Source organism: Neofelis nebulosa, chromosome 13 (genome assembly GCF_028018385.1).
Source record: "Neofelis nebulosa isolate mNeoNeb1 chromosome 13, mNeoNeb1.pri, whole genome shotgun sequence".
In the NCBI taxonomy this organism is placed as follows: domain Eukaryota; kingdom Metazoa; phylum Chordata; class Mammalia; order Carnivora; family Felidae; genus Neofelis; species Neofelis nebulosa.
The window spans coordinates 23,613,261-23,625,755 of record NC_080794.1 but is presented as its reverse complement, the minus strand read 5'-3'; the positions used below and the strand labels follow the sequence as shown (position 1 = coordinate 23,625,755).

The 12,495-nt window shown below is 49.0% G+C and overlaps 1 pseudogene; it reads right to left on the bottom strand.

Moving 5' to 3' along the window:
- LOC131492406 (src substrate cortactin-like) overlaps positions 1 to 12,495 on the bottom strand; it is a 112,271-nt pseudogene that overhangs the window by 51,889 nt on the left and 47,887 nt on the right.

The window sequence follows — 12,495 nt, the reverse complement described above, 5'->3', positions numbered from 1 at the left end:
ATCCCCACAGGTGCCCTCCTCGATGGCCATCACCCACTTTCCCCTCTCCCCCACCTCCCATCAACCCTCAGTTTGTTCTCAGTATTTCAGAGCCCCTTAGGGTATGCCTCCTTCCCTCTCTGCAACTTGTTTCCCCCTTTCCCCTCCCCTCTGTGAAGTTTCTCAGGATCCACATATGAATGAAAACATATGGTATCTGTCTTTCTCTGCCTGACTTATTTCACTTGGCAGAACACCCTGCAGTTCCTTCCACGTTGCTACAAATGGCCAGATTTCATCTTTTCTCATTGCAAGTAGTATTCCATTGTATATAGAAACCTCATCTTCTTGATCCATTTGTCCATTGATGGGCATTTAGGCTCTTTCCATCATGTGGCTATTGTTGCAAATGCTGCTATAAACACTGGGGTACGAGTCCCCTGTGCATCAGCACTCCTGAATCCCCTGAATTCTAGCAGTGCTATTGCTGCGTCATCGGGTGGATCTTTTTTTAATGTGGTGAGGAACCTGCACACTGTTTCCAGAGTGGCTGCACCAGTTTTTCTTCCCACCAACAATGCCAGAGGGTTCCTGTTTCTCCCCATCCACTTCAGCATCTATAGTGTCCTGATTTGTTCATTTCTGCCACTCTGACCACCGTGTGGTTTTGATTTGTATTTCTCTGATCATGAGTGATGTTGAGTATCTTGTCATGTCTCTTGGCCATCTGGATGTCTTCTTCAGAAAAGTACCTATTCATGTCTTGTGCCCATTTCATCACCCGATTATTTGTTTTCAGGTGTGGAGTTTGGTGAGTTCTTTATAGGTGTTTGGATACTAGCCCTGTGTCTGATACGTCATTTGCAAATATCTTTTCCCATTTCATCTGTTGTCTTTTTGTTTTGTTGCTTGTTTCCTTTGCAGTGCAGAAGGTTTTTATCTTGATGAGGTCCCTACAGCTCATTTTTGCTTTTAATTCCCTTGCCGTTGGAGACGCGTCATGTAAGAAATTGCCACAGCTGAGGTCGGAGAGGTTTGCTCCTGCTTTCTCTTCTCAGCTTTTGATGGTTTCCTGTCTCACATTCAGGTCCTTTATCCATTTTGAGTTTACTTTTGTGTACACTGTAAGAAAGTGGTCTAGTTTCATTCTTCTGCATGTTGCTGTCCAGTTCTCCCAGCACCAGTGGTTAAAGAGTCTGTGTTTTTTTTCCATTGGATACTCTTTCGTGCTTTGTGGAGGATTAGTGGGCCATACATTTGTGGGTCTGAATCTGGGTTCTCTATTCTGTTCCATTGGCCTATGTGTCTGTTTGTGTGCCCATACCATACTGTCTTGATGATTACAGGTTTGTAGCAGAGGCTAAAATCTGGGACTCTGATGCCTCCTGCTTTCGTTTCCTTCTTCAATATTACTTTGAATATTTGGGGTCTTTTGTGGTTCCATACACGTTAGCATTATTTGTTCTAGCTTTGGAAAGAATGGTGGCACGATTTTGATGGGGATTGCATTGAATGTGTAGATTGCTTTGGATGGTATTGACATTTTTACAATATTCATTCTTCGAATCCAGGAACATGGAATGTTTTCCCATTTCTTTGTGTCTTCTTCAATTTCCTTCATAACCCTTGTATCGTTTTCAGCACACAGAACTTTTATATCTTTGGATTGGTTCATTAGTATGTTGAGGTTATTGATAGGTATTTTATGGTCCTGGTGCAACTGTGAACATGATCAGTTTCTTTAGTTCTCTTTCTGTTTTGTTTTATTGGTATATTAAAATGCGATGGGTTTCTGTACATTGATATTGTGTTCTGCGACTTTGCTGAATTGATGTATCAGTTCGAGAAGACTTTTTGTGGATTCTGTCAGGTTTTCCAGGTAGAGTATCATGTGGTCTGTGCCGAGTGAACGTTTGACTTCATCTTTGCCATTTTGATGACATGTATTTCATTTTGTTGTCTGATTGCTGCTTCTAGGAATTGCAAAGCTATGTTCAACAACAGTGGTGAGAGTGGACATCCCTGTCATGTTCCTGATCACAGGGGGAAAGTTTTCAGTTTATCCCCAGGAGAATTATATTAGCTGCGGACTTGTATCATACATCGCTTCTATGATGTTTACATATGTTCCTTCTATTCTGACTTTCTTGAGGGTTTTTATTAAGAAAGGATGCTGTGTTTTGTCAAATGCTTTTTCTGCCGGTATTGACAGGATCATGTGGTTCTTACCTGTGATTTTCTTAATGTGATGTATCGTATTGATTGATTTCCAAATATTGAACCAGCCCTATAGCCCAGATAGGAATCCTACTTGATCATGGTGAAAAATTCTTTTCATATGCTGTGCGTTTGTTTTGCCAGTATCTTGTTGAAAATTTTTGTAGTCTTATTCATTAGGCATATTATCCTATAGTCGTTTTGTTTTTGTTTTGTTTTTTTTTTTGCTGGGTCTCTGTCTGGTTTGGCAATCAAAGTAAAGCTGGCTTTGTAGAATGTGTCTGGAAGTTTTCCTTCCATTTCTATTCTGTGGAACAGCCTGAGATGGATAGATATTAACTGCTTTAGATGTCTGATGGAATTCCCCAAGGAAGCATGTGGTCCAGAAAATGAGATAAATCTTAGGATGCAATGACTAGGACAACTCCCAGACAAGCTGATGGTCTCAGGAATAAGATATGGATAGATATGAAACACATATGGGTACGGCAAAGGGAAGCCTCCGTCAGCTACCGTGGGAACCCAAAGGCAAGATGCCTGTGTTATTACCTTAGAAATGAGGGAAAGCTTCTGGAGTTCACTGTTTTCCCTTGCCATCCTATCAGTGGATAGTGAAGACAGTCATTCCAAGGTAACAGGCTTGTGCTGTAAGCTAAGCTCAGATGTTTGGAACAGGGCTTGGATGCAGTAGTTCATGAATGGTCTCTTTCTGTGCTAAGCAGGTCCTCGACAATATTGCCCATGGTGAACCAACTGTTCTTCAGAGTGAAAGCATCTTTAATGGCCAGGGAGGGAAACAAGTTGGCTAGCCATCATTTCTTCTACCAGCCACCCAAACACCAAGTACTCTCAGGAAGGCAATCCTTCCTTTGGGATCCAGAAACTGATTGCTCTTGGTTAGCACAGACCAGATTCAGAGTTAGGAGAGGCTGGCCCTCACTATGCAGGGGACAGACTCAGTGCATTACATGAGACTCACGACATGGTTATTGGGTCACGGCCTGGGAGGGGTGCTGAGCGTTCTCGACCCAGGGCGCTTGGACTCCAGATATACTTGGGAGAGAGAGAGTGTCAGCTCCCAGGGCTCAGCCCTCCCTAGAAGCTGGGGGATTGTGCTTCTCCCTCACGTGGGGCGGTGTGTCGTGTAACGAGCATGCCTGGAAGATGCTCTCCTGTGGGTCACCCAGATCGACAGGCTCTCAGGATGGCCCCTTGAGCAACCTCAGCAGCATTAGCAGTAGCCAGGACTCGCTGCACAATGCCCCCCAAAAGAAGGTCATCAGTCTTCAGTGTGCTGCTTGCTAGGCAAGAAACAAAAGGTCCACCCCGGCCACGCTAGTGACAAGACCGCCTGAACAGGTTGGTGTCCCTTGCGTGGCTCTCGCATGCGGGAGGTCTTACTGGCATCGTTCCTCTAGATCCGCAGTCACTCGACCTGCAGACCCCTCCCCCTTTCGGGAGACCTCACGTGGCTGTTGACACCCCCCGCCTCCCATTTCATCACTCTGCTTCCCCACAGCCGCTGAATTGGAGGTTGAAAACCCTCCCAGGGTGCCCTGGGACTCAGCAAATTGGGCGGACAAGCTGATAAACACAATAAACTTTAAAAAAATAAGCATTGTGTTATTTGTCATGTGGCTGAGCAGTTCTCAGCGTACCTGGTTTTGAAGCAGTGGTTGTTTGTTCAATGTTCTATATAGCTGCAAATAGGTTATATCTCCTCCACAGTGAACCTGAGGCCCGTATTCAACTATGGTCCCTAGAGGACGTAGAGCATGTATGAAATCTGGAAAGGACCCCCGAGGATTCCCAGTCCACCTTGAGAAGTTGTGCAGGGAGGGCGTGACCCCAGAGCACTTGACTCTGAGCCTGGCTCCTGCACAGATGAGTTTGGGGCTCTGGGGAAGCTACGTAGTAGCATTCCTGTGCTTCTTTTTAATCACTTGTAAATGGGAACAGTGGGAGCACTGCAGTCTCGTGGCTTTTAAGAGTGTCTGCATCTAAATATCCACGAGATACTATGATCACAGAAGCTCCATCTCATTATGTGTAACTGCAGCCCCTGTGAGGACATGGTCAGCAGCATTCAGAAACTGTCATTCATCTGGTGGTCTCTCTGGCGTACTCACTAGGTTGCCCTCCTTTTTCCTTCCCCTGTAGTTTTTGAGTTTCTCTTAAATAAATAGACTCTGACCTTTGCCATCTATTCAGTACCTCTTATTTTTAACTGGTCTTGATTCTGAGAACGAGTAACAGCAGTGGGTTTTGTTTCTTACCAAGCAGCTGAGGCGCTGTGATGCCCGGGATGGGATCCAGAGGAGTGGTGCGGGCATATCTCTCTGGGACTTTCCACTGCAGAGCAGGTCGCATGTGGGTTGAGCGTGTCCCAGAGCTGAGTTAAATGGATGAAGGAGGCAGGCTGAGACCACATCCCAGTGGTCCGACAACTGAAAAATAAAAGTGAGCCCTCTTCAACAGAAGAGGTGGTTTGCAGTTTAGCGGGGTGGAGCAGGAGGCGGGCCAAGGGGTGACATTGGAGATGGGACAACGGGATGGGGCCTTGAGCCGGGGAAGAACTCAGTGGGCTCTGCGATACTGGACAGCAGGCAACGCATGTGGCCACTCTTCAGTGCCCCGAGTGCCTGCGAGGTCTGGAGTGGGGTGCCTCACGTCCACACTGGGCCCACAGGGCCCCTTACCGCTAGAGGCCGTTTCCCCTTCAGCCCCCGGACTTGTCCGTTAGTTTCTTTCTGTCTGCCTCAATGTAGTCTCCTTCTTAGAACTCATAATAAGGATCATGACCGGCACGCTGTCAGTTGTAGTTCAGGTGAAATGCCGTTATTTCTGTTACTGCTCACAATTCCGTAGGAACCCTCAGGCTTTTGGTTCCCTGGGAATGGAAATTTGTAGAAACTGTTTAACAGTGGTCTGATTTGAATGTCCCTATGTTTGAAGTGTATAAAAGTGTTTTACACTAACTTGGATAGTTGCCACCTGACTGTATGCAATTTGATACTGAAAGTAGACCTTTTGCTCCTGGAACCATGCTGGGAAAATTCTGTCCCTTAGATGTTGCTGATGTGTTTTCGTTCACATCCTTATACTTTCTGTAATGAAAACACTAAGATTCGTGGTAGTGCCTTCTGGTTCTCCCACCCCACCGCTCCCCGAAATGTGTATTTTTGTAAGTTCAGAGGTAACAAAAAGTGTGGGTTGGCTGCTTTCTGCGTGGAGCCTGCTTTGCGTCGTCTTCCTCCTTTCTCTCTGCCCCTTTCTCCTCATACACAGTTGTTCTCTCTCTCTGTCTCTCAAACTCTAAAAACAGGGGCGACTGGGTGGCTCAGTCAGTGAAGCATCTGAGTCTTGGTTTCGGCATAGGTCGTGTTCTCACACTTGGTGAATTTGAGCTTCACATTGGACACAGTGCTGACAGTGGGGAGTTTGCTTAGGATTCTTTCTCCTCCTACCTCTCTGACCCTGTTCTACTCTTGCTGTTTCTGTCTCTTTCAAAAATGAAAAAAAAAAAACTATAAAAAATAAATAAACAAACCAATTAGCTATTGAGAAACCAATAGTTTCACAGAGATGAGGAGTTTGGTTTCTTTCATTTTTGGTGTTTGACACTGATAGTCTTCAGAAATATTTTTGACATCATAACACGTGGACTGCAGCCTGGGAATAGAGCCTGTAAGTTGTATTTTTGGGGTAGCCTGATATCTCACTGCAATCCAGGGCCCTGTGCTCTGGGGGAATGTTTCAGTTATTTATTTGAAAAGACACAAAACGTTGTATTCTCCTTCTACAAAACCAGGACTGATTTACTCCCACACCACTACTTAAGACTGTCGTGGTTGCCATAAGAATGAACACATGCTCATGAGGAGAACAGGGCAAGGGAAAGGGTGCTGTGGGACTGTCCCAGCGTGTGGCACAGTCTGCAGCTTAAAGACTATTTGGAAAGCGAAAAAGTAGTCTCTTCTATGGCAGGAAGATGATTTCACATAGACAGTGGAGCAGGCCCAGGCAGCCCAGGACTCTGCTGACTTGTGCCCGGTCAGGGTCCTGGCACAAGTGTGGCCCTGTCTCCCTTTACCCCCTGGGACTGCCTTCTGGGCAGGGGGCCCGATGGCTGTCAGGAATGTGGGTAAATACCTGTAAACAAAATTGCAGAGCGAGGTCATTTTAAAGGGCTGGTAACTTTGGTATACACTTTTGTTTTTTAATTTCCAATCAGTCTTGATTTCTGGAGGATGACAAAACTTTAGGAAGGCACCTTCTTGGAGAAAACAGTGTAGACCCAAGGACATTTGTGACTTAGCTGCTGGGTCAGCAGAGACTCTCCCTGCAGACTTCTGGGCCACTTCCTGTCTGTCCTCTATGCAGCCAAAGAAGATGCAGCTGGTCGTCGGTCCGTGACATGCTGACCTGCCCCAGCCCCTCGGCGACGGCGCCACGGGAGGCTCTTTGACTGGAATGTGAACAATGGTGGAGAATGGCCGACTTCGTATGTAACAAGGCTGTGGCGCGCTCAGACTTCAATGATCTATGATGACTCCTAACTTCTGCTTATCTGCTTGAATATTAGTGTGCTCTTCCACCTACTACAGCTAGGCATCGTGGGTGTCCTCAGTGCGTTGGCTCTATCAGAGCCTAGTCCTGGGGGCCTGGGCAGCTTGCCTGGAGTGACCCGCAGAACCTGGGAGCTGAGGCCGTGGCAAGCCTGGGCGGGGGGTGACCTGGGCCAGTCCTCCCCCCACCCCTACCCCACGCCCACCCTGGGCTCCCTGGCACCACAAATCTCAGACGAGCAATCAGGAAGCACTGGGCTCCCACCGCGCGGCAGGGTGCTGGGTGTGCACCCAGGAAGAAGGCACGAGACCCTGGAAATAATGTAGTGCAACTCTAATAAAGGTCTTAGTGTTCTTATGGAAATCAACTTTTTACATTTGTTTGTGAACAAGTTTAAAGAGTGGACCTCATTCTCCATTTGTAGATTTTCCTTACGTTTTTTATGTTTGTTTATTATTGAGAGACAGAGAGACAGAGCTTGAGCATGGGAGGGGCAGAGACAGGAGAAGACACAGATTCCGAAGCAGCCCTCATGAGGCCACCTCAGGAGACTCTGGCACAAGATCCCTCATAGCTCAGGCGACTCTGGGATGGTTCCTTCCCTCCCCGCCACAGAGAGCTTATGGCCATTGGGTCAAGGGATGGACGCCCTGACCCGTGGCCTTGTGTGGAGGGCACAGTTGACAATCGCTGGGATTTCCTCTTCCGGTACTGTCTCTCCCGCCAGGGCCGATGGTTTACTAACTGTGAAGGATACATAGTTACTTTCTGTGGAGTAACACTTCCCTTCTCCTTTCTGTCAGGGCATAGTTAGGTCATTCTGTGTCTTCCTGTTGAGAACCTTTGCTGGCTGATCTTTAGTTTCCGCACTTCCTGGTCCTTAGTGTTAAGTGTGAGGTTTGGAACAACAAAGTGCTTCCCTGCGTTTTACATCTAAGATTCTGTTTTTTTCCCCACCAAAGCTGGGCAAGCCTTCGGCATCTGAGAGTTTCTGGAAACAGACCAATTCCCCACAGGTACAATAGGTTACACATGGTTTATTAAAACTTGATTTGGTGAATCCAATGATGCTTAAAAAAGAAATGTCAGTTGAGAAACAGACCAAGCACTGAGCAGATGTCCGAGGGATGTGGCCTCTCTGAGAACACGCGTTAGCCATCCTTGGCTGTGCTCCCCCATCCTGAATGTTCCGGGGCTTGCAGGCCTTTCCACAGACCCGCCAGGTCCCACCGAATACCCTTGACTCTCCTACCGCTACACAGTCCTCCTTGAGGCCACTGTACCCTCATCACTGCTGACCTTAAGGTCCTTTCTTGTGTGTCACGTCGAGTGTTCTGAATGTAATTGTGACTTCACACTGTCCTCCTCGCCTTTTGCTGGCCGAGTCCTGCCACCTCCCAGGTGGGTGCTCCGCGGTACCGGGAGGGGTCTGTCCCCATGGCCTCTGCAGAGGGGCAGCAGGCACATGCCCAAGAGGGATTGTTGCCTCCTTCCTGATGATGTGGCTTCACTTGATGGTGTTTCTCAACATCTCTGACGTTCTGCTTTCTCTTACCCCCCTGTCGCTTGAGTCCTCGGTGGGAAGAAGTGGCATGGATTCTGCTGATTCTCCTCCTTGTCTTCCTGCGGCACCTTTCGCCGTCCTGACTTGAGGCCAGCGCTGTGTCCACACCAACCGGTGCGTGGGCAGATTTCAGCGGGAGCAGGGAGGCTCCATCCTGCCCTGCTTCGGTGCTTGCTGGCCCTCGTGCCCTGTCCTTTCTCGGTGGATCTTACCTGACTCCTCTTTTAAGAACATTCATCCGTGTACTCCCCAGCCCCCTCCCTAGGGAGTCCAGGGTGGTCTCCAGGTCCTCCACGTAGCTGCACTTACAAAGCCTGCTTTTCCAAATAAAGTCACGTGCACAGGTTCCAGAGATTTGGACATAGATGGGACCACCTCCCCAGTCCACCCATTTCTGGAGAAGGCCTGCTCTGCCTAGTCCTACCCCGGAGGCATCAGGGTGGGGAGAACGGGCCCAACCCTCCCACGGGGAAGAGGACTCTCAGGTCACACGACAGGCCCTAGACTGTCCAGGCAGAAAGCAGAAAATGGAAAATGGTCAAGAGGACCTCTGGTGTGCATCAGGATTACTGCCGGTTGATCTTTTCACTCCAGTGTGCTGGGCCTCTCCTAGCCACGAGCGTGCGTGTGCCTGGTGGGGGTGAGTGTTCTCTGCTTTGGTAGAAGGCACTTTCAGGGACCCGTGAGACAGGAACCACTCTGGAAAGGCACTAGGACGTGCGTGGGAGACAGTGATGCAAGAGGAAACCATCCTGCCCACACGTGAGAGGAAGCAGCATCAGGCCTGGACGCCAGGATGCCAGGCAGGCTGGGCTGTGCTGAGGGCCAGGTGCAGGGAGGCCTGTGTCCCACTGTGCTGCCTCCAAGGCCTCCGTCCGCTGAGCCATGGGCATGGTGGCCGCCCACAGGGTTTCAGGGCACACACACCAGAGCACATCCAGCAGTTAGAGGGTAGGTCAGCCTCTCCTGTGCAACCGGTGGCTGCTGTCCCGCTTGCTTGGATTGTTTTCAGTGCGTCCGGCCAGCCATCCTTAGAGGAGGCGAACAGAACCTTTCTCCACTGGTGCTGAGGGGAGGCCCACAGCCTAGTCTCTGTGCTTCAGGGCCATGGCTCTGGTTTTCAGGCCAGGATGCTCTCGGAAGCTTAAGTTAAAGCTATTTGTAAACATTTTCAGGAGAATAAAATAATGTCCATTAATTTAAAATTTTTTAATTAGGGTAGCCTGGGTGGCTCAGTTGGTTGAGCGTCTGACTCTTGACCTCGGCTCAGGTCACGATCTCATGGTTTGTGGGTTTGAGGCCCGCATCGAGCCCTGGGCTGACAGCACAGACCCTGCTTGGGATTCTCTCTCTCCATTCCCCCACTCACGCATGTGCTCTATCTCAAAATAAAGTTAACAAAAATAAAAAAATTTTTTCACTTGTAATTAAAGCAGTGAGTAAGGCATTGTCACATTGCAAAAACAGAGGGCTAACGTTGTCTTAGTCTCCAACATCTTATTTTCTTTTTTATTCATGTTAATTTTTAAACCCACGGGGCTGTGGGTGTGCACTTGGTGGCCCAGCTGCCCAGCCCCCCAAGCTTAGAGCTGTCACACTGTGGCCAGAGAACTTGTTGGGTAGCCTCTGAGACCGTTCTTCCAAGCATCTGTGACCCCGGGCCCTGCTCTTTCATGTGGAATCTTAGGAAGGCCACACCATGTCCATTCCCCAGGAAGAGGGGTGCTGATGAGATCCACGGGAGACTGACCCTATTTTGTGCTATGAGTCACCAGTGTCCTTCTGTCTCCCTTTTCCCCAAAGGTGATTTTCCTCTTGTTTTCATTTGGGTTGTCTGTGTTTCTTACAATCGCCTGTGTGGGCTTCACTCCTCATTGACCACACCTTTCTGAATGATATAAGTGGAAAGGAGCAGAGATGGGGGCCAAGACCGTGAAAGTTTCTGGGCACCATGAGCACACCAAGGAAGAGACTATCTTAATGCTGGTGTGAAATTGGTCTTTTGAAAGGCAGAGACACAGACCAGGGGGACACAGCTTTCCTGTGAACCCACACTGGCACGATTTGGTCTGTCTTGGGAGCTGATGTTCCCACAACACGTGACCCTGTGCTTCTATACATGTGTTCGCGTAGGTACGTGGTGGCTTAGAATCTCCCATCACAAACAGTTCCTGTATTGATGATTCTAGCATCTTGTCTTCAAGAGCAGAGATTTCATCAGGGGACTTGGTCACCTATGCTCTCTGCTAGTGGGCGTTCCTGCCACACACCATGTCTTGGAATACTTCTGACCTTAAACTCCCCTCCACGACTCTAATTTTCCTGCTCTGTCACTGCCCGTGGGATATACTGGGGAGCTGTTTTCTAAGTCCCATATTCTCACGAGAGGCCCCAAATAGGAGAGCCGAGGGATTGTCCCGTGGGAGAGCGGGCCCTGCACCTGACTCGGCATGGCCTTACACTGCCACTTCTCCCGGTGGTGTTTCCTAGTCAGGAAGTGTAGGTAAAAGGAACCTTGAAACTGTGCTCAGAGTTTTCTTTAGGCTTCACCGGCTTCCGATTGGACCTTCCCGTCCCTACTGTGAGGGACCATCCCTCTGATCTGTTTGGTCACCTGCGGTGCTCGACTTCCTTGGCCCCAATATCTTTCAGGAAAATGAAGCTGTTCTTGGCTGAAGCAGAGCCAGGAAATCATTCCCAAAAGAGGGTGAAGTCTGTCGTGTGGGTATTTTAGACACAAGTGTAGGTTCCTCCCTGACTTGCTGAGCCCACACCTTCCACAGAAGCCACATGAGGATGTCGAGGCCCTGGGAGCCGACTCCCGAGCCGGTGAAGTCACCATTGCTCTCATCGTCGTTTCTGTTCCCGTGGCTTTGAAACATGCTGGATGTTGGGAGAACCCCTGGGACAGTTGTGGGCACCCTGTGGCCGTTCCAGGTGTTGGAGCCGGTTCTACCCCCATCACCATTCCCAAGGACACTGGGCAGTGGCCAGGGCCGGTTTGCTTTTTCGGTATACTCTGGGATTGTCATCCAGATGTGTGGATGTGGTGACCCCTGGACAGCCCTGTGGAGTGGCCTTTGTACCATTTTGTGGTCCCCTGATTGTGACAGCTCTAAAGGCTTCTTGACCTGCCATATTTTGACCACAGCTTGGGATCTGCTTCACTATTCCCGGTGTTAATTGTAGAAAGGGGCTTTAGATGATAAATTCTGATAGTCTCTTAGGTCACCTTCAAGTATCTAAGAATATGTAAACCCAGTAGTACTTCAAGTAAAGAGATGCTGTCTAAACATTTTGCCTCACTGTCTTTGACTAGCGTCCTCAGAGTCTCTGGGATGTGGGATTGTTGACTTGCTTTCCACCTCTGCTATGAGCTGAGGCTTGGAAAGTGCTTCTCCTAATCCCGCTACCTGATGAAAGAGAACCTTTTCACCATATGAATATAGAAAATTCCAAGTTTCGTACACCTACTGTTGGATTTGGGATGACTCACTGGCCCGGAGCACATTAGTTTCTGTTTTCCCTGTAAACTTGACTCTGAGCCCTACTGACAAGATGCACCTGGCAGACTAAGGGGAGACTGGCAAAGGCAGGGACTGGGGGTGTGGAGGAATGGGGCCTAGTGGTGTAGAGATCCCACCAGGTGACCTCACGTGTCACCTTACAAGGCACCGGCGCCCTCCCACAATTCCCAGTTCTTTCTCTTCCCTTCCCTTCCCTTCCCTTCCCTTCCCTTCCCTTCCCTTCCCTTCCCTTCCCTTCCCTTCCCTTAACTTCCCTTCCCCTCCTTCCCTTCAAGCATACAGAAGTTGAGAGAGAATGAGTTTTAAGAACACCAGACCCTCAAGAAAAAGAGCTTGAAAGAGGAACAAAAGCCTCTCATGGTTATGGCAGGAAGTTTGGCACGTGGCAGGACTGGATGGACAAGGTCAGTGTTGGCAGCATGTGCCGTTTCACTTCGGGCACAGAGTTGGCGAAGTAGGGGCTCAGACTTCTTGCAGAAGAGCTTTGAGTCCATGCGCTGAAGGTGAGATCCTCCTCTGTTGACTGACCTTTCTCATGAGGTGTTCCTGCGTCTTAGAAGCTCTTTTAGGATTCTCATGTGTGCCGGGGTGTGGGCAATGTGGCAGAAGGCCTTACTGGGGGGTGGGGGGGGGGCTCTG